We start from the raw sequence: 20108 nt of genomic DNA, 5'->3' as shown, positions 1-20108 counted from the left end.
ATTTTGTGTTTTCAAATAGAATTTATTTTGTTTAGTTTCTAAGTCAATTTCTATTCAAAGGAAAGCTACTCGAGGTGACAAGTTGTATAAATTTTTACCAACTTAGACTGTAAGGGTCACTGTCTTCCCCACTTCTCTAATTTGCAAAGGAAAGGCCTGACATCTGTCTCAGGATGTGTTCAGCAGGTAGGACAGCTGCACTCATCAACCATCAATATAAAGAAAGACTGAAATCCATTGCCTTTCAGGTCAATAAGCCAGCTAAAGGCTGGTCGATGTTGAAAAGCTGTGTTGGCAGAGCACATCTATCAGGGGTGTGAAAAGTCCTCTCCACTGAGAGAAGTAGTTAATGTGACCTGAGCCCCAGTGTAGACAGTGTTAGGTTGTCAGAAGAATATTTCCAGTGTTTGAAGTGTAGACACAGCCTTAACATCAATTCCAAATTTGACCCATCTCCTATGTGTGAGAAAGTTACTCGTATGGAGGGGGAGCCAGCTGTCCGCTCACCTGGTTCCTCAACTGTAGCTACAGCTCTTAGTGCCCATGAATGCAAAGACTGAGAGAAATGGAGAGTTCCAGCCATTGTCATTTTAGTATCTTATTGTTCCTCTCTCTGTTTTTTTGTGCTGGCCTTTCTGTTCTATCAGGGGGTGATGGTATAGCTCAGTGCATCTGTGACAAAAGCTCATTGGTGCCAATTGGCAAAGGGGGTCACAGTTCTTCACAAGCAACTCCTGTCTCAGACCTGACAAACTCCTCACAGCTAATACACTGCTTTTATGATATTTATCCAGGAAGCATAGCAGTGAGATCTCTACTGAAAGCTTGTAAATTATTGATACTCCTACTCACTGCGAGAGGTGTGTCCAAGTCATGGTTAAGGGGTAATGTAAGTACATGGAAAATTATGCCCATATGGTATTGTTGTGAAAGTGAGTCACCCCAATCATAGGTCTTGTTGGGAACAGCCCATTCCAGTGGGAGGGAATTGGCACCTGTTCCTTGCTAGCCAGTTATGTGATGTATTGCTCCATTGTCAGCCTTTGCACCAACCCAGAAAAGCCAATAGAAAACCATCAAAGACAAATTATAGACATCGAAACCCTGTGGAAGTGACAAGGACAATATGAGAATGAGGAGATCGTCCTTTCTGTGAATAAAGACAAAAGACTGATTCAGTTCATAACAGGGTGGAGAAAAACACTCTGGGTCCATTCACCAAGGAGATTCCTAATGACCAGTGGTGCTTCATGAAAGGCAGGGCCGTGGCTCCTAGGGACTAGGAATCAGTGAAATTGACTGAAGTGTAAGGTGAGAATCTACTTAGATAGGAAAGGTAACTATTAAAAAGTGTAGGTTGCATTTTCTGATTTTGTTTAGTTGGTAACGGTTTCCATCACTCACGTTTGTTTAAATCTCTATCGGTTGTTAAATAAATTTCTGCTTGTTTGATAACTATACTCAAGTGCTGTGTGAGATACAGTAGCAGTGGTCCACAGTAAAACTAGTAACCTGGGATATACTATTGCTTTGGGCAGAGAGAATCTGGGATTTCTCTGAGTATCTGGTGATCCGGGCTGGACCCCAGAGGGGGACACATTGAAGGAACTCAGGGGTTAGGGTGGCTGCTGTAGCTCAGAGTAGGGTCCTTGAGTGCCTGACGGGCTGGGTGAGTTTGGTCACTAACATCCAGCTGCCAAATGCAAAACTCCCTCTTCCTAGTGGAAGGTGGCAACAAGGAAACTCACAGCCCTCAGCTCCCTGAGAAGGGTCACAATATGTCTCTATGTTGATTCACCTGTCAAATTCATACAGGGAAAGCTCCCTATAGCATAAAACTCTGCCATATGAAATCATGGAACATGTGCTCTTCACTCTGTGAAAGCATATGAAGAATCCAAGCGCTGGAGGGTAGGGTTTGGGTCCAGAGTGACCTAGACAAATTGGAGGATTGGGCCAAAAGAAACCTGAGGAGGTTCAACAAGGAGAAGTGCAGAGTCCTGCACTTAGGAAGGAAGAATCCCCTGCACTGCTAGAGCCTGGGGACCGACTGGCTAAGCAGCAGTTCTTCAGAAAAGGACCTGGGGATTACAGTGGATGAGAAGCTGGATATGAGTCAACAGCACCCTTGTTGCCAAGAAGGCTAACAGCAGATTGGGCTGCGTTAGTAGAAGCATTGCCAGCAGCTTGAGGGAAGTGTGTTCATTTCAAACCTGCAGCTTATTCATTTCATGTGGTGACCCCTCCTAGTTCTTGTGTTATGAGAAGGAGTAAATAATACTCCCTTCCTTGGTCCTTTAGAAGATATTATGTGACCTCCTCCCCCTTGTTGTATCCATGTTGGTCCCAGGACATGAGAGACAACACATAAACAAGGTTCAAAGTCAATGCACATGGGAGAAGCATCTTGTGTTTCATTCCTTATGTCCTAGTCCCATCGTGTGGCCATTTCCTTTTCTTCCTTTCTGTCAAAAGTTTTGGTGTTTTGCACAGAAACATTATTTCCCCAGGAGAGACTCAGGAGTGAGGGCTGCATTCCTGTGCCAAACAGTCACTAGAAGGGGGCAGACAAAGGCCTTTAGGACGAGGCGTCTGTCACTGTCAAAAAATCATCTCCCTCCTGTGGTTCCGCGGGCAGCAGGAGCAGCCGCAGCTCGGTGGCCCCCGGCAGCAGCACTCCTGGGGTGGCCGGGCAGCAGCAGGCCCCCTGGGGCTCCCCCCAGGGCAGCAGCTGGAGTAGCAGCAAGTTCACAGGGTTTCTCCCCTGGTAGCTGGTGCTCATTATCCATCAAATAAATCAAAACACTTCCACCTGTAAGTGGATTTAGCCCAGGACCCTCAGAGTCAGCAGCTCTTACGCCCCTCATTGAGCTCTCTGGTCAGGTGTCCTAGCGCCGGAAGCCTTCTGTTTAGATCCTAAAATAGCATTTTTGCACCGGGGGGGGGGCTGAAATTTTGGACCAGACATTGTAGCTCCACCGTTATTTTATTGAATTGCCTCAAAACAGCAAGTGTAGAAAGTCTCCTAAGTGCCAGGCTCTCTGCCATGGAAACAGCTGCCCCTGCTCTCCAGGAGTCTGTGCGTTCCACCCAGCAACGTACAAACCTCTGCACTGAAGGGGGGTCAGACAGTGACGGTAACACAAATCTTCCGACTATTAACCCAAGTCCCTTCCTTTCTTTAACCCAGGACGTGCCAGTCACCTGTGAGCCATGGTGTTATTTTCATCTTAAAATACCTCTCAGGACATTGAACAGAGGACGTGAAACCTCCTCCCCCAAATGGCTCCCTGTTGAGGCGTTGTACCGTACTTGCCCCTGGAGCCTGTCTGGTTTTATATCCTTAGACCTTTTCCTCTTCAAACCCCTTATCCCAATCTCTGGGCCACCTCCACATTTCAGAGTTTAGAATTTACTGTCATCACCCTCGTATGGCACTTTCCATGTGAATTAGACAAAGTGAGTGGAGAAGCTCCTGGCTAATGAAAACCGATGCTTTGGGTGAGGCCTGAACTCATAACCCCAGCAGTGTGCCTCCCTCACTAGCCAGGTGTGCCCCTGTACATGCTTCATAGACAAGCTTGGGAAGTAGGGTAGTTACCTGGGTCTGTGATTAACCACTTTGGTGACCTAATTGAGAGGCTGATGGTTCAAACCCAGGTGAAGACAGAGGTAGGTTTTTTTTAGTGATGAGACCCCGGTACATTTTAACAGGCAGTAAAACGCCTCGATTCTGGTCTAGCCTCATTGGGCAAGTGTAAGTGGTACTTTTACCAGCTGCCTTGGTGGTATAGTGGTGAGCATAGCTGCCTCCCAAGCCGTTGATGTGGGTTTGATTCCTACCCAATATAGGAATGTGATGTTTTCTCTGCTGGGAATTGGTTTAATTTCAGTCACATTGTATCAGTTTAGCAATGGAATGAGAGAATCAATGTCCTGCAGGTCATTAAACACCCAGTGGAGGAAGAAAGGGGCGGGACTATACAATGAGCAGGTGAAGTCATCCTGGTATTACAATGTTTGGTTTATTTTTTATTTTTTTCCCCTTTACTTCCCTCTCCCTTTTAGACTCAGAGCCCTTAAGGTCAGAAGGGACCAGTGTGATCATCTAGTCCAACCTGCTGCACCTTGCAGGCCAAAAGACCCCACCCACCCACTCCTGTAATAGACCCAGGAGGGGAGGCAGCTCTGTGCTCTGCCCCTACCCCAGGCAGCACATGGAGGACCTCTGCTCCCCTCCCCATGGGTGTGCAGAGATGTGCCAGCAGCACTGAGGTGGCTCCCTGCCCACTCTGCCTCCGTCCCTCCGTGCCGCTCCCAGAAATGGCCGGCATGTCCCAGCATCCCCTGGGGCGGGGGAGTGTCTCCATTCACTGCCTCTGCCCCGAGTACCAACTCCACAGCTCCCATTGGCCAGGAACTGCAGCCAATGGGAGCTCTGGGGGCAGCGCCTGCAGGCAGCGGCACACGGAGACCCCCTGGCCCTGCCCACCTAGGAGCTGCTGCCGCAGGGTTGTGTGTACCGGTCACTTTGGGAGCTGCAGTGCCCGGGGTAAGTGCCACCCTGCCTGTACCCCAACCCCCTCCCCCAGCGCAGAGCCAGCACCGCGCACCCAAATTTCCTCCCAGAGCTTTGCTTGTCTTCCTTTCACCCAGAACTGTCCTTCTCCTGGGCTGCAAGTAGCCATCCCAGGGAAGCCAAGAGGCAGGCACAAGATTCTGCCTCCCAGCAGCCAACCGCACCTCCCCAGGCTTTGCAGAATGACTGGTGGTGCTCTACTAACCCCACGTAGCCGCACTGAGGCGCTTAGCTTCTGCCCTGCCTTCCTCAGCTCGACTTTCCTCTTTTGCCCCATTCCTGCCTCACTTCCTCCTTTGGCAAGTCACACAAAGGAGGCCAGCAGGAAGAGCCCGCCGCCATAGGCCAACCTCCAAGGGCAGAGGAGACCAAGCCACAAGGCTTCAAAAGGTGACTGGCCAAGAGCCTCTAGCTTTCCCCTGCTGATGCCAAGGCTTTTTCTCAGCTCATTTCATCACCCTCTGTCCTGCAGGGGTTGAGTTTATCACAGGTGTTACCCAAAATTGGGCCAGCTAGTCAGCGTAGGAAGCACTAATCACCCACCGGAGTTTGGCAGAAAGCAGCACATTTATTATATTGATAGCTAAGCTGAAAAGAATGGGGGGCGTCACACTCACACTCCCAGGACAGGCACAGCACTGGAGATGTCAGGATTCTGCAAGGTAAGTGTCCCACAGCGCAGCTATGGACGGTGCGATGAAGGTAACTCTCCCTGAGGCACAATGAAATACAACACAGAGAACCACTGGCCAGGCGGTCCGGGCAAAGGGCATTCACTGGAGGTACAAGCTTGTGAGTGCTCTCCTGAGCACAGGGCCCCTCCCCCTTTTAAGGGCCTGCACCTCATGGCCTGCGACTAGAGATGACTTGGCTGCATCTGGTTGGTCACACTCCACCCTGGGCAGTGTCCATGCTCTGGGTGTGTGAGTGCTGCCTAATTAGAGTCCCAGACACCTTGTCTACCTGGGAGCTCTTCTGCTCTTCAACCAGCCCATTCATCCCACGAGCATTCCAGGAGGGAGCGGGATGGGGAAAGCCACTTCACAGGCATTCAGAGAGGGAGAGGAGACAAAAGTGGGAGCAGGGGAAGTATAACAGACCTTCTGAGCGTTGAAATCACTGCTGCTCCTACAACAGCAGGGAATAGGCCAGTAGGAGCTGGGAAAATTAAACCCACATGTTTCTGCACCAGGGACCTTTTTCATATTAGGCAAATGTGATAACCACTACACTACAGAAGCTCTGTCCCAGTGCTCTGCCCCTCCCTTCATAAGAACATAAGAATGGCCATACTGGGTCAACCAAAGGTCCATCCAACCTCACATCCTATCTGCCAACAGTGGCCAATGCCAGGTGCCCCAGAGGGACTGAACCTAACAGGTAATGAGCAAGTGATCTCTCTCCTGCCATCCATCTCCACCCTCTGACAAACAGAGGCTAGGGAAACCATTCCTTACCCATCCTGGCTAATAGCCATTCATGGACTTAACCTCCATTAATTTATCTGCAAAAAGAACAAGGAGTTCTTGTGGCACCTTAGAAACGAACAAATTTATTTGAGCATAAGCTTTCCTGGGCTAAAACCAACTTCACTGGATGCATGCAGTGGAAAATACAGCCGGAAAATACACACACACACTCAGAGAGGACATGAAAAACTGGGTGTTGCCATACACACTATAATGAGAGTGATCAGTTAAGGTGAGCTATTATCAGCAGGAGAAAAAAACCTTTTGTAGAGGCTTTCATGGCCTTTGAGAAAGCAAGACAGAGCCTTGGAAGACCCAGCCGGGTTTGTGGCCCAGGAATTGTGCTCAGATTCCACTGATACTTCACCTCAGGTTGCAGGATTCAAAGTCCTGAGTGCTGGCCCTTACACCATGGGACCAGCAAAGCACCTGTTGATTACTGTAGACTTCCAGCAGGGAGGACTCTGTGGGCAGGGGCGGCTCTAGGCATTTTGCTGCCCCAAGCACGGCAGGCAGGTTGCCTTCGGTGGCTTGCCTGCGGGAGGTCCGCCGAAGTCGCAGGACCAGCGGACCCTTCGCAGGCACGCCGCCGAAGGCAGCCTGCCTGCCACCCTCGCAGCGACCGGCAGAGCGCCCCCCGTGGCTTGCTATCCCAAGCACACGCTTGGCTTGCTGGGGCCTGGAGCCGCCCCTGTCTGTGGGGACAATTTTTTCTGGCAGGGAGGACTCAGTGGGAACATGCCTCTCTGGCCAGCCCTGCATTTGCTCAAAAAGTCAGCACCCAGCACTTTGCTGCAGGCCCAGAGGCCTTTCTTCCTCCAGACTGTGAGGCCAGTGGACAGGTGAGGCCAGTGGACAGGTGAGGCAGTAGCACCTTCAGTCCCAGGCAGTAAAGGGCCCTTCCTAGGAAAGGCCATGTCCTGAAAAGGAAAAACTAAAGTCAAGGAAAGTCCTTCTGAAATTCTTCAGGGGTGTTACGGAGAGAAAGTGTTTCTTTGCCTGACCAGGGACTTGAATCCTGGACCCTCAAATTAAAAGTCTGAAGCTCTGCCAACTGAGCTAGCCAGGCTCACATGTGGAAAACTGGCAAATTTTGTACAGAACAGAAACTAGTCAAGAAAAATGAGGGCAGGAAACAATACAGAAAACCTGCTACTCTCGCTCTCTTAGCAGTCCTAACCCCAGCCTGCTCCTCCATCTGGTGCCTTGAGGCCTTATTCTTTTTTTCGTTAAATATCAAATCCAGGAGAAAACACAGTTATACAAAACAAAACGAAATCACAAACAGAAATGTCATTGGAAATACAGAAATAAAAAAGGACAATGCAATTCCCATCACTTTATCATGTCTGGGCCATTCCTGTATCGAGAGCACCCGAAGGTCCCTGTGTGCTTACAAGAAACCTGGAGGAACTCATCCCACAGCCTGAACATGAAACTCAACTGCTCCCAGGTGCCGCAGAAAAGCCCTTTCCCTGCTGTGACGTTGCACTCCATAGGATTTTATGAAAATATGCTAATGAGTGTGAATATAAAGTGACTGGACTATGCTTCATGCAAAAGGTCTCTTGTAAGGTATCATTACAAAGCTTATAATCTACTGTGTGTGTTCATCCTATTTGTATGAACTGATCATTCTTGGATCTGAAATTAGAAATATGAACTATAACTCTGAGGTCCTGTTGTAATGATGCAAATTGTGGGCCATTAATAGTGGTTTGGACTCTTGATGGCTCCTATTGTCCAGGACAATAGACTGTAGCTGGCTCTGTCCTGCACCATTTAATTTGGTCTTATTAAAATGTAACTAGGATGTTACACTTGTGTTTTTAAAGGTGGCTTCCCCAAGCAATCCCAAGTTGTTCTTCCCACAGCTGCACACTCCTCCACCCCAACCTCCTGACTGAGCCCAGCCCCTGCACCCAAACTCTCTCCCAGAGCCCAGCCCCTCTCCCTCCCTCAGCAAACTCCACCCCAGAGCCTTAGGCAGGTGTGTGTGGGGTGTGGGGCAGGACTTGGTCCCATTCTGGGCACCACCAAAAATTATACAAACCTGCCTCCCCTGTCCAGCCCAACCTTCAGCTGAAGGTTGGGCTGGACAGCCCCCACCCCTGCAGGGTTTGAAGGTTCAGCCCCCACCCCTGCAGGGTTTGAAGCTTCCATTGCTTAAATTCCAGGACACTGAGGGGTTTCAGCTCCCCTTTGCCCAGAGGGAACCTTCACCCCACTCCCAGCCAGGTTCTTGTCCATGGGATCACTGTAGGGGCGCTGGGTCCCACTGGGTCTTTTCTCTCTCTGTGACAGGCCAGGGTGCAATAACTGGGGCATCAGAGCACCCAGGACCTTCTGTGGGACTGCCATTCCCCTTCCCCTTCTGTGGTCTCATCAGTCATTGACTCCGGCCTTTTTTCTATCCATCATCAGCACCATCCCAAGCAAGCTGCACTCACCTCAAAAAGACAAAGAGTCCTGTGGCACCTTACAGACTAACAGACATACAGGAGCATAAGCTTTCGTTGGTGAATCGTGGGAAGATGGGGGAATCAGGAAAAAAACATGGATTTGTTTATTTTGTAAGTGAAAAATAACTGAGGCAGTTTTGATTTAAAGTCACTTTTCCCTGACTGGGAATTGAACCCTTGGCGTGGCAGTGAAAGTGCCAAAGGCTAACCACTAGACCGCCAGGGAAGTAACAAAGAGGTTTTTCTTCTCACTTATGTTACACTTTCCTAGGGTATGTCTACACTACCAGATTAGTTTGATATAAGTTAATTCAAATTTGTAGAATCGACCTTACAAAGTTGAATTTGTGCGTCCACACTAAGGACACTAATTCGACTTTGTGAGTCCACACTAACGGGGACAGCGTCGAAATTAGAAGCAGTGGACTGTGGGAAGCTATCCCACAGTTCCCGCACTCCCCGCTGCCCATTGGAATTCTGGGATTTCCCCCCAATGCCTGCTGGGGGAAAAACTGTGTCGAGGGTGGTCTTGGGTAACTGTCAGCATTCAACCGTCACTCCCACCGGCGGGAAATCAGTTCGCGCACTTTTCCTGTTAGTGACAGCGCGGACGCCACAGCACTCCACTACAATCATGGAGCCCGCTGCGATCATCGCTGCACTTATGGCCGTTGTCAACTCCTCGCACCTTATTGTACACCTCTTCAACAGTCAGATGCTGAGAAATCGGGCGAGGCGGCTCCGGCAGCGCGGTGAGGACATGAAGTCACAGAGTGGCACAGACCTCTCAGAAAGCACGGTACGCCGCGCCGTGGAGATCATGGTGGCAATGGGTCATGCTCATGCTGTGGAACGGCGATTCTGGCCCAGGGAAACAAGCATGGACTGGTGGGACCGCATAGTGCTGCAGGTCTGGGATGAATCACAGTGGCTGCAAAACTTCAGGATGCGTAAGGGCACTTTCCTTGAACTGTGTGACTTGCTGTCCCCTGCCCTGAAGTGCAAGAACACCCGGATGTGAGCAGCCCTGAGTGTGCAGAAGCGAGTGGCCATAGCCCTCTGCAAACTTGCTACACCAGACAGCTACCGGTCAGTAGCTAACCACTTTGGCGTGGGCAAATCTACCGTGGGGCTTGCTGTGATGCAAGTAGCCCACGCAATCGTTGAGCTCCTGCTCTCAAAGGTAGTGACCCTGGGAAACGTCCAGGTTGTCATAGATGGCTTCGCTGCAATGGGATTCCCAAACTGCGGTGGGGCTATAGATGGGACTCACATCCCTATCCTGGGACCGGCCCACCAGGCCAGCCAGTATATAAACCGAAAGGGCTACTTTTCAATGGTGCTGCAAGCACTGGTGGACCATAGGGGACGTTTTACCAACATCAACATCGGGTGGCCGGGCAAGGTTCATGACGCGCGTGTGTTCAGGAACTCTGGTCTGTTTAGACGCCTCCAGGCAGGCACTTTCTTCCCGGACCACAAAATAACGGTTGGGGATGTGCAGATGCCTACAGTGATCCTCGGGGACCCAGCCTACCCGCTAATGCCCTGGCTCATGAAGCCCTATACAGGCGCCTTGGACACTGAGAAGGAACTCTTCAACTACCGGCTGAGCAAGTGCAGAATGGTGGTGGAGTGTGCTTTCGGACGTCTCAAGGGGAGATGGAGGAGCTTACTGACTCGCTCTGATCTCAGCGAAACCAATATCCGCATTGTTATTTCTGCATGCTGTGTGCTCCACAATCTCTGTGAGGGCAAGGGGGAGACCTTTATAGCGGGATGGGAGGTTGAGGCAAATTGCCTGGCTGCTGATTACGCTCAGCCAGACAGCTGTGCAATTAGAAGAGCCCAGCGGGAAGCGCTGTGCATCCAAGAGGCTTTGAAAGATAGATTCCTCAGAGAGCAGGGTAACCTGTGACTGTTCAGTTTCTTTACAGAGAAGCTGAACCTGCCCCTGTTTCAGTTACTGTTGACTTTCTTTTGTGGTTACATACCCTGTTCACTACATTTCCCTTCCAACACACATTTAAAAATAAAGTTAATGGAATATTGTTAATTAACAACGTTTTCTTTACTAATGAATTCACATTAAAGGGTTGAAACAGGGACGCAGACTGTGGTGGGTAGGGTGTGCTGTGATGTTAACACCGCTTCTGCACTCGAGGAATGACAGGCTCCTGCTCCTAGAGCAGTCTGCAGTGCCGGACTGGTTGTTTCAACGGAGCCTGCCATCCCTCCTTTTCGGGACTCTGTGTGCAGGGGCTATGTGGCCTTGTGGCGGGGAAGGACTGGGGGGAGGATGGTTACAGGTGGGTGTGCAGGAAGGGGTGAGGAGTGCAGGCTCTTGGCTGGGGGCGTAGGAAGGGGTGCGGGGTGTGTGGGAAGGGGGAGGAGGTGTAGGGGGATGAGGGCTCTGGCTGGGGCTGAGGGTTTGGGGCATTGGAGAGGCTCAGGGCTATGGTGGAAGGGCAGGGTAAGGGCAGCCTGCCTTGCCATTTGTGGATGGCAGGCGCTAGGACCCTGGGGCAGCAGACAGCATTTCTGCAGGGAGCTGCTCTACTGTCAGACCGACCAGGGTGCCTAGTGACTGCATTGTGTGTGTGAGACCTGCTGTGTGACACTGTGTGCTGTGACCTGCTGACCTGCTGTAGATCCTGCCCCCGTGTCTGTACCCTGGTAATGGTGACTGTGCTATGCAATTACCAAAGCCCTCCCCCCGCTTCACACAAAGTCTTCTTCAAAGAAACATGACGGAAACAGTAATGAACAGCAAACTATTTTTAATAATCAACTACACAGTTAGGGGATGAAACTGGGATTTGGCCTTGGGTGACCCAGAAAGGGAAGGACTTCTCAAAATTTAGCGAATGAGTGCTTTTTGGTACTAGAGCACTGTGCTGGGGTGGAATGACAGTGTTCACGGCCATTGGCGCACCTCCTTCTTGTTATTTAGGGTGAGGGTGAGGGGGGTATTGGACTTTGTGGCGGGGGAGGGCGGTTGCAGATACAGTGCAGGGGGGCTCTGTCCTCCTGCCTGCGGTCCTGCAGAACATCCACAAGGCGCCGGAGCGTGTCCATTTGCTCCCTCATTAGTCCAAGCAGCGTTTGAGTCGCCTGCTGGTCTTCCTGCCGCCATCTGTCCTCCCGTTCGCTGTGTGAGCGCTGCTGCTGAGAGAGGTTCTCCCTCCACTGGCTCTGCTGGGCCGCCTCGGCTCAGGAGCAGCCCATAAGTTCAGTGAACATCTCGTCCCGTGTCTTTTTCTTGCGTCGCCTAATCTGCGCCAGCCTCTGTGAGGGGCATGCTGGAGCAGGTCGGGATACAGTTGCAGCTGTGTGATGGGAAAAAGGGAGTGAATTCCTTACAAAGATACATTTTTGCAAAGAAGAAACATAGTCTAGTCAGTCTCTGTGAACAAGACCATGCACACCACCTATCTCATGCGCACTCACTCAGGGACAGTTCAAATTTTTGGAATTCGCTTTCATTGCCTGGGGTATTGCACTGCAGATCAGACAAGTGGGGCAGGACAGCAGAATCCGTGGAGCAGCCAGGCATGGTAAGCCAAAGACTTTTGGCTGCTTAAAAGTGAATGTATACCACTGTCCTCTTGCTGCAGGCAATCCTGAAAGCATAAACTCTGCCCCTGTTCCACCCCTTCGCGTCTGTTCCCTGGGAAAGATCCCTGTATGCTGACACTCTGCAGCCTCCACCACGTGGCTGTAAAGTGACGCTTCTTGTTATGCAAAGGAACAGTGAAGCACTCCCAATACTAATAGTAAACAACTTACTCTAATTTAATGCAGGAGTCTCTGAGCGAGATCACCCTGAGGAGGTCACAGAAAGAGATAGAGAGCGCATGCTGCATGAAAGCGAGCACAAACCAGGGGCCTATGCTGCCATGCTCGTTGAGGCAATGGTCCCGGAGTACCAGATGAAAGCCTGGCGCGGAAAAGTGTGCTACTTCAGAGCACCCAATAAGGCAGCTCTCCCCAGGAACCTCATGCGTAGGCTTTTCGATTACCTCCAGGAGAGCTTCTCGGAGATATCCCAAGAGGATTTCTGTTCTATCCCCATATATGTTGACCTTCTTTTCAACTAGTAACTATTCCTGCTCCATTAAAAATAAATGTTAACATGTTTAAAGCACTTACAGACTGATCCTTCCCCTGATTCAGGTCCGGGGTAATGGCTGGGGAGGGTTGGTAGGGGATCTCAGTGAGGGTGATGAAGAGATCCTGGCTGTCTGAAAATCAGCGTTGTAAGCGCTGTCGACTGCCCTCCTTATCTCCTTCCTCATCTTCCCGCCTGCCAACATCGCCGAGGAACTCGCCGTCGACACGAGCCCACCCTCAGAGTCCACGGTCACTGGTGGGGCAGTGGTGGCCGCCCCACCGAGAATGGCATGCAGTGCCTCGTAGAAGCGGCATGTCTGGGGCTGGACTCGGAGCGTCCGCTTGCTGCTTTGATTTTTGGTAGCCTTGTCTCAGCTCCTTGACTTTCACGCGGCACTGCATTGCATCCCGGCTGTATCCTCTGTCTGTCATGGCTTTGGAGACCTTCTCGTAGGTCTTTGCATTCCGTTTGTTGGAGCGCAGCTCCGAATGCACAGACTCATCGCCCCACACAGCAATGAGATCCAAGACTTCCCGGTCAGTCCATGCTGGGGCCCCTTTCTACTCTGAGATTCCCTGACTCCTCTGCTGGAGAGCTCTGCATCGTTGCCAGTGCTGCTGAGCTCAACACGATGTCCACACAGGAAATGAGATTCAAACTGGCCAGACAGGAAATGGAATTCAAATTTTACCGGGGCATTTCCTGTGTGGCTGGTCAGAGCATCCAAGCTCGGACTGCTGTCCAGAGCATCAACAGAGTGGTGCACTGTGGATAGCTCCCAGAGCTACTAAGGTCGATTTGCATCCACACCTAGCCTAATTCGACATAGCCATGTCGAATTTAGCGCTACTCCCCTCGTCGGGGAGGAGTACAGAAGTCGAACTAAAGAGCCCTCTATGTCGAATTAAATAGCTTCGTGGTGTGGACGGGTGCACGGTTAATTCGAATTAACGCTGCTAAATTCGAATTAAAGTCCTAGTGTAGACCAGGCCTCAGTTTTTCAGAAATTAGTCAACTTTATGGCCAGAAGAGACCATTAGAGCATCTCATCTGACCCCCTGCATATCAGAGGCCTCCTGTATGACACAATAGCTACTTTTGGGACAAACACATTGAATGATATAAAGAGATGGTGAATCCACCACTTTCCTTGGTAGCTTGTTTCTGTGGTGAAACATCCTCGCTGTTGAATTTTTGTGCCTTAGTTGTAATATGAATTTGTCTCTTTTCACCTTCCAGCCACTGGGTCTTGTTATGCCTTTCTCTGCTCGATTAAAGAGCCCTTTAATACCGAATATTTTCTCTCCATTAAGGCACTTCAACGCTTCAATGAAGTCACCTTCCAATCTTCTTTTGATAAGCTAAGCAGATTGAGCTCTTTCAATAGCTCACTAGAAGGCATTTTTCTCCAGCCCTCAGAACATTTGGTGGCTCTTTGCTGCCCCAGCTACAATTTCACAACATCTTTTTCAAATGAGGACACCAAAACTGGAGGCAATATTCCAGTATCAGTCTCACTGATGCCGTGTCACCTCCTGTGACGTTATTGACATAATCTGTAACTGTATAGATCACCGTTGCAACCACTGTTCTATATTTGCAGCCAATATGGTAGAAAGGTTGTCGTAAGGGGTCTATGGAGAAGTTATGATTGGCTGCTTATAAGGATGCTATCATTTTTGTAGTTGACGTTATGAATATTGGCTCTATGCTGCCCGTATTTCAAACTTGTTCTTTGCTTCCTGGGAACACCCCAGACAAGTTGGTGTCAGTTCTGTCTAGCCTGCTTGATGGGTCATTAAGGACCATCAGCTATACAATCGACCCATTGAGAGAAGGCAGATACGCCTTGTGCCTCAGCAAAGTCTGCAGGGACCTGCCTATGGACAGAACTTTAAGGTTTTTCTATGTCACATGCTGGATAAAGAAAGCAAAGACCACATGGCAAGAGACTATAAAAGGCTCATGCCTCATCTCCATCTTGTCTTCAATCCTGCTTCATATCTCGGAGGGACTTTGCTACAAACTGAAGCTCTCTACAAAGGACTGAATGACCCCTCCCAGCTGTGGATGTACTCCAGAGACTTCATTTCAACCTGCAGTTTATTCCATCACTGCTACAAGCCTGAACCAAGAACTTTGACATTACTGAATGTGAAGCAGGGGTGGCTCTAGACATGTCGCCACCTCAAGCAGGGCAGCATGCCACGGAGGCGCTCTGCCTGTCACGGTCCCGCGGCTCCGGTGGACCACCCGCAGGCATGCCTGAGGAGGGTCCGCTGCTCCCGCAGCTCCACCGAAGCCGTGTGCAGTTTATATAACAACCTGGTTTATGGCTTTTGCCAGCTCTTTTCCAGACCCAAAGTCCAGAGTATGGTCAAGGGACCAGAGGGCTAGCAAATAGTGATCAGCTAAGAGAAAGCCTTGCTTGCTAAGATAGGCCTGGTCATCAGATTGCGAGGTGTTGGAGCTAAGACTAATTAGTAGAGCCCTACCAAATTCATGTGTTCCCTTAAAGCTGTGTGTCTCCCTGTGGGGAATGTAATCCCCATATGCTTGTCATGCCAGGAATGAACCCTAGGCCCTTTGTCCTGCCAAGACTCTTTTGGGTGTCCCTTGCCAGAAATTCAATGTGTATATTCTTTCTGCCAAGAATGTCATACCCTGTGGTGTTCCAGTGAGGACTCTGCGCTTGTCATGCCAGTGATGCTGAAGCTTTCTTTTGCCAAATTCAAATATATATGTTTGTCCTGTTCAGGACTGAACCCTTAAAAAATCAGTGGGGGTGGGGGGGTGTTGTTTGTACTCTTTTTGTTGTTCCCTCTCTGGATGGAGAGAGAGACCAGGAAGGAAAAACATCTCCTGAAAACATACCTGAAATGAGCATCTAAGATTACAAAAATTGTAAGTAAGGGCAAGGAAATGCATTAGATTATTTTTTGTTTTAGCTTGTGAATTTTCCCTATGATAAGAGGGAGTTTTAGTCCTGTTTTTTGTAACTTTGAAGCTGAGCCTAGACGGAAATCTGGTTTTAGCCTCTGCCACCTCTAGCAGTCAGCCAGAAGACCAGAAGCCACCCTCCCCCTCTGGCCAGCATGGGGCTTGAACCCATGATCTTGGAGTTATTAGCACCACACTCTAACCAGCTGAGCTAGCCGCCCTATGGGAAACACTCCCTTGCCTGACCCTTTTGGAAGGAGTAACCGGCTGGCGCGGGGAACGATGTGGCCTCCGTTATCGAATGGATGGATCAAGACATCATTGGCCAAGGTAGGGGAATTAGCTCAAGTGGTAGAGCGCTCGCTTCGCATGCGAGAGGCAGCGGGATCAATGCCCGCATTCTCCAGTGGCAAGGCAGCCGCGGGACCTTCTCTTGCCCTTCTTTTAGAAGCCATGGACAGTCAGCCGGCTCAGCTCCTCCAGTGGCCTCCATCCCTCTACCCGCTTGGCCTCCCAAAAAGCCAGCCCTTGTGGAGCACAAAGCTCTTCCTTCACGGCCCTTCTCCCCCTTGCGCTGACTGGGAGGCTGGAGACAGCTGGGGGAAGTTAGCTCAAATGGAAGAGCAGGGGAGAAGTAGTCAGACCCAGACACACATTCTCCAGCCTGCTGTGCTCTGCTGGGCTGGGCTCTAGTGGGGGACCTGCACCTTTCTTTCTGAGCTCTCACTGGAGCACAATCCCTTTCCTCCTCCCTCCCTGCTAGTCTACGCCAAGCTCATTGGCCGGGAGGGAGAGCCACTCAAATACAGAATTACTCACATCCCAGGGGTCCATGAAGGGAATGAGGAGATGGGCGGGAAGTGGGCGGGGGAAGGGAAAGCCCTCTAACAATGGCTCCTTGCTTCTCTCCCTCCAGGCTCAGGGGTCAAGGATGGGCAGGACTCCAGGCTCTGCTTGAGGGATCCTGGCACAGGGGCTGGTGGGGGAGAAAGGATGGTAGATTCTCACCTGCGCTCTGGAGAGGAGGTAATAAGTGAAGGGGGCATTTTTGACTCCTGCCCTGCCTCAGTGTCCCCTGGGCTGGAATTCTACATTCCAGAGGAGTAAATAAGGGGGTGAAGCCACTTGGTTAATGAAAACCAGTGCTCTAGGCCAGGCTTGAACTCACAACCTCAGCATAGCACCTCTCAGGACTGCCCTATAAGTACTGTGCACTAACCAATTGTGCCACTGGAGCACCTGTTAATGGGGATTCTCCAAAACCCCTAGGTTGATACAGGCAAGGAGTGACCCCAAAACATTCTCAGTGGGGCTGAGAGCAGGTAGCGACAAGTGTTGTACTCGGTGGGGTGGATTCTTCTTAAGGGTTCCAGGCCCCATTTCACCCTTTTGTTCTTCCCTGTGTAATAACAGAGCTGGTTAAGACTTAATGGAGAGTCTTGCTGCAGACTAGCAGATCTGAAATCACTGATAACCAGCTCTAAGCATTAGTCCTGCTTTGGGACAGTGTCTCTCATGCAATGAACTGCCCAGTCTGCGCTAGCTATGCCAGCTTGGGCTTGGGGATGGGGTCGACAAATAAGTCATGTGGGAAAGACAGCTCCCATTTCTCATCGTTATAGGTCAGGTGGGCCAACTAGGGGAAGAAGCCCATGCTCTCTGTTATCCTGTTTGGGAGCTCAAAATCAGGTACTTGCCTCAGATAAAGGTGCTGCTGGCCTCCCAGAAAACAAGCCACCCCTGCCCAAGGAAAGATCCAAAGGCCTGCCAAAGCCTGGGATTGAACCAGGGACCTTTAGATCTTCAGTCAGGCCTGGTCTACACTAGAACTTTAATTCAAATTTATCAGCGTTAATTCAAACTAACCGCTCAACCGTCCACACCAGGAAGCCATTTAATTCGAACTAGAGGGCTCTTTAGTTCGAATTTGGTACTCCACCCCGGCAGGTGGAGTAACGCTAAATTCGCACTTGCTAGCTCGAATTAGGCTTGGTGTGGATGCTAATCAAACTTAGCAGCTCCGGGAGCTATCCCACAGTGCACCACTCTGTTGACGCTCTGGACAGCAGTCCGAGCTTGGATTCTCTGGCCAGCCACACAGGAAATGACCCGCGAAAATTTGAATTCATTTTCCTGTCTGGGCGGTTTGAATCTGACGTTCTGGTTGCACATCGGGGCGAGCTCCGCAGCACCTGCAACGATGCAGAGCTCTCCAGCAGAGGAGTCCGGGCAATCCCAGAATAGAAAGAGGTCCCCAGCATGGACTGACCGGGAAGTCCAGGATCTGATCGCTGTGTGGGGCGAGGAGTCTGTGCTCTCGGAGCTGCGCTCCAACAAGCGGAACGCGAAGACCTTCGAGAAGGTCTCTAAAGCCATGAAAGACAAAGGATACAGCCGGGATGCGATGCAGTGTCGCGTGAAAGTGAAGGACCTAAGACAAGGGTATCAAAAAGTCAGAGCGGCAAACGGACGCTCCGGAGCCCAGCCCCAGACATGCCGCTTCTACGAGGCACTGCATGCCATTCTAGGTGGGTCTGCCACCACTGCCCCACCAGTGACGGTGGACTCTGAGGACGGAATAGTGTACCGGGACAGTTCTTCCTCCATGTTCGCCGATGGGGAAGATGAGGAAGGGTCTTTTGAGGACGGCGCAGGCGACATCGAACCCACTCCCGCTTTCCCTGACAGCCAGGATCTCTTCATCACCCTCACAGAGATCCCCTACCAACCGTCCCTGCCCATTAACCCGGACTTGGAATCAGGGGAAGGATCAGGCGGTAAGTGCTACAAACAGGGAAACATTTATTTTTTTAAGAAACAGGGATATATATAAAAAATAGAAATACTATATAAAAATTTTTAAATATGAAACTATACAAACAGCAGGTCTACACACATAGGAATGGAGCAATAGTCCTCTGGGGACAGTTCAAAAAAGCTCTCAGAGAGCAGCTGGAAAAGCCTCAGCAGGAGGTTCCTTGGTAGAGGTGCCTTGTTGGGTGCTCCATTGAAGCACACTCTTCCGCGCCAGGCCATCCTCAGGTAAAGGGGGACCATCGCCTCGACGAGCATGGCAGCGTATGGTCCTGGTCTGTGCAGGGCTTCTGTGAGCATCCGCTCTCTCTGAGTCCTCCTGACACGCCTCAGGGTGATGTCGTTGTGGAAGTGCTGCATCTAATTAGTGGAATTAGTGTACTGTTACTATTGTAAATGGTAGACTTTTACTTTGCATAAGAATGACCCTCGCTTAACAGACTTTTACTTTGCATAAGAATGACCCTCGCTTAACAGACTTTTACTTTGCATAAGAATGGCCCTCGCTTAACAGCCACGTGTTGGAGGCCACAGAGGAAAAGCATACAGGGATCTTTCCCGTTCACTGGTGGGAGGTGCCGCAAAACGGTCATCTTTTCTGCTTTGCACATTGCCTCCAGCGGAGAGCACAGCTAAGCACTAACTGATAAGCACTCTGTACTGTAAGGCTTACCAGGACTTTGTGCAAGAGGGATGCAGCTGTCTCTCCTCGCTTGTGCGCTATCCAGTGCAATGGCGCCGCCAATGAGAGCGTATTCCGAAATCTCGGACTAGTTCTGAGATCTCCTGAGACTTGGTTCCCTCTTTGGTCTTCTTAACTGAAACTGACTAGACTGTGTTTACTGTTGGCAAACATGTATTTGTTCAAGGAAATCACCTACTTTTTCGCATCACACAGCTTCGGCTCCTTCCCGGACTGCCCCAGCATCCCCCTCGCAGAGGCTGGCTCAGATTAGACGCCGAAAGAAAAAGACTAGGGACGACATGTTCCAGGAACTGATGGCCAGCTCCAGAGCGGAGGCGGCAGAGCAGAGACAGTCGAGGGAGAGCCTGTGTCAGCAGCATCGCACACACCTGGAACGGGAGGATAGGTGGCGGCAGGAAGACCAGCAGGTGACTCAAACGCTGCTTGGTCTAATGAGGGAGCAAACGGACACGCTCCGGCGCCTTGTAGATGTTCTGCAAGACTGCAGGCAGGAGGAGAGAGCCCCCCTGCAGTGCATCTGCAACCACCCTCCAACGCCAAGAAGTCCTGTCCCCCCCTCACCCAAAGTTACAAGAAGGAGGGGCGGTAGGGGCCGTGAGAACTGTCCCTGCACCGCAGCACACCGATAATGTTCGAGACAACTCTCGCGCTGTAAATTTGTACAAGCTCTTTCCTTACAGCATCAACCAGTCCCAACTCCAAGTTCAAACCCCCCACTGTGTACTACATTATTAAAAGCGGTTTGGTGTTACTGACTGTTTCCGTCATGTTTCTGGTGTCAGAAGACTTTCTGTTGTTCTGTGTGTGGGGGGGGGGAATTGTAATTTCAGTGCATAGCCCACAGTGCCATGCTACAGACTTGGCTGCAGGGTCAACTGCAGGGCACACACAGACTGCAGTCACTAGGCACCAGGGACAGTCTGTGTGGTGTATGCTGCCCCGGGTCTTTCCTTGATGTGTATGCTTGTGCAGGGTCCTGGTGCCTGCCATCCCCGAATGTAAAGGAAGGCTTCCCTTCACATGC

The 20108-nt window shown here is 50.6% G+C and overlaps 2 non-coding genes across 2 annotated transcripts; one reads left to right on the top strand and one right to left on the bottom strand.

Moving 5' to 3' along the window:
* Positions 1-15711: 15711 nt before the first annotated feature.
* TRNAI-AAU lies at positions 15712-15785 on the bottom strand. Its single transcript has one exon. It is a non-coding gene; the product is annotated as a tRNA-Ile (tRNA).
* Positions 15786-15897: 112 nt separating this feature from the next.
* Positions 15898-15970, top strand: TRNAA-CGC. The gene has a single exon. It is a non-coding gene; the product is annotated as a tRNA-Ala (tRNA).
* Positions 15971-20108: the final 4138 nt, after the last annotated feature.

This window comes from Mauremys reevesii, linkage group 23 (genome assembly GCF_016161935.1).
Source record: "Mauremys reevesii isolate NIE-2019 linkage group 23, ASM1616193v1, whole genome shotgun sequence".
NCBI lineage: Eukaryota > Metazoa > Chordata > Testudines > Geoemydidae > Mauremys > Mauremys reevesii.
This window is presented reverse-complemented; position numbering and strand designations above follow the sequence as displayed.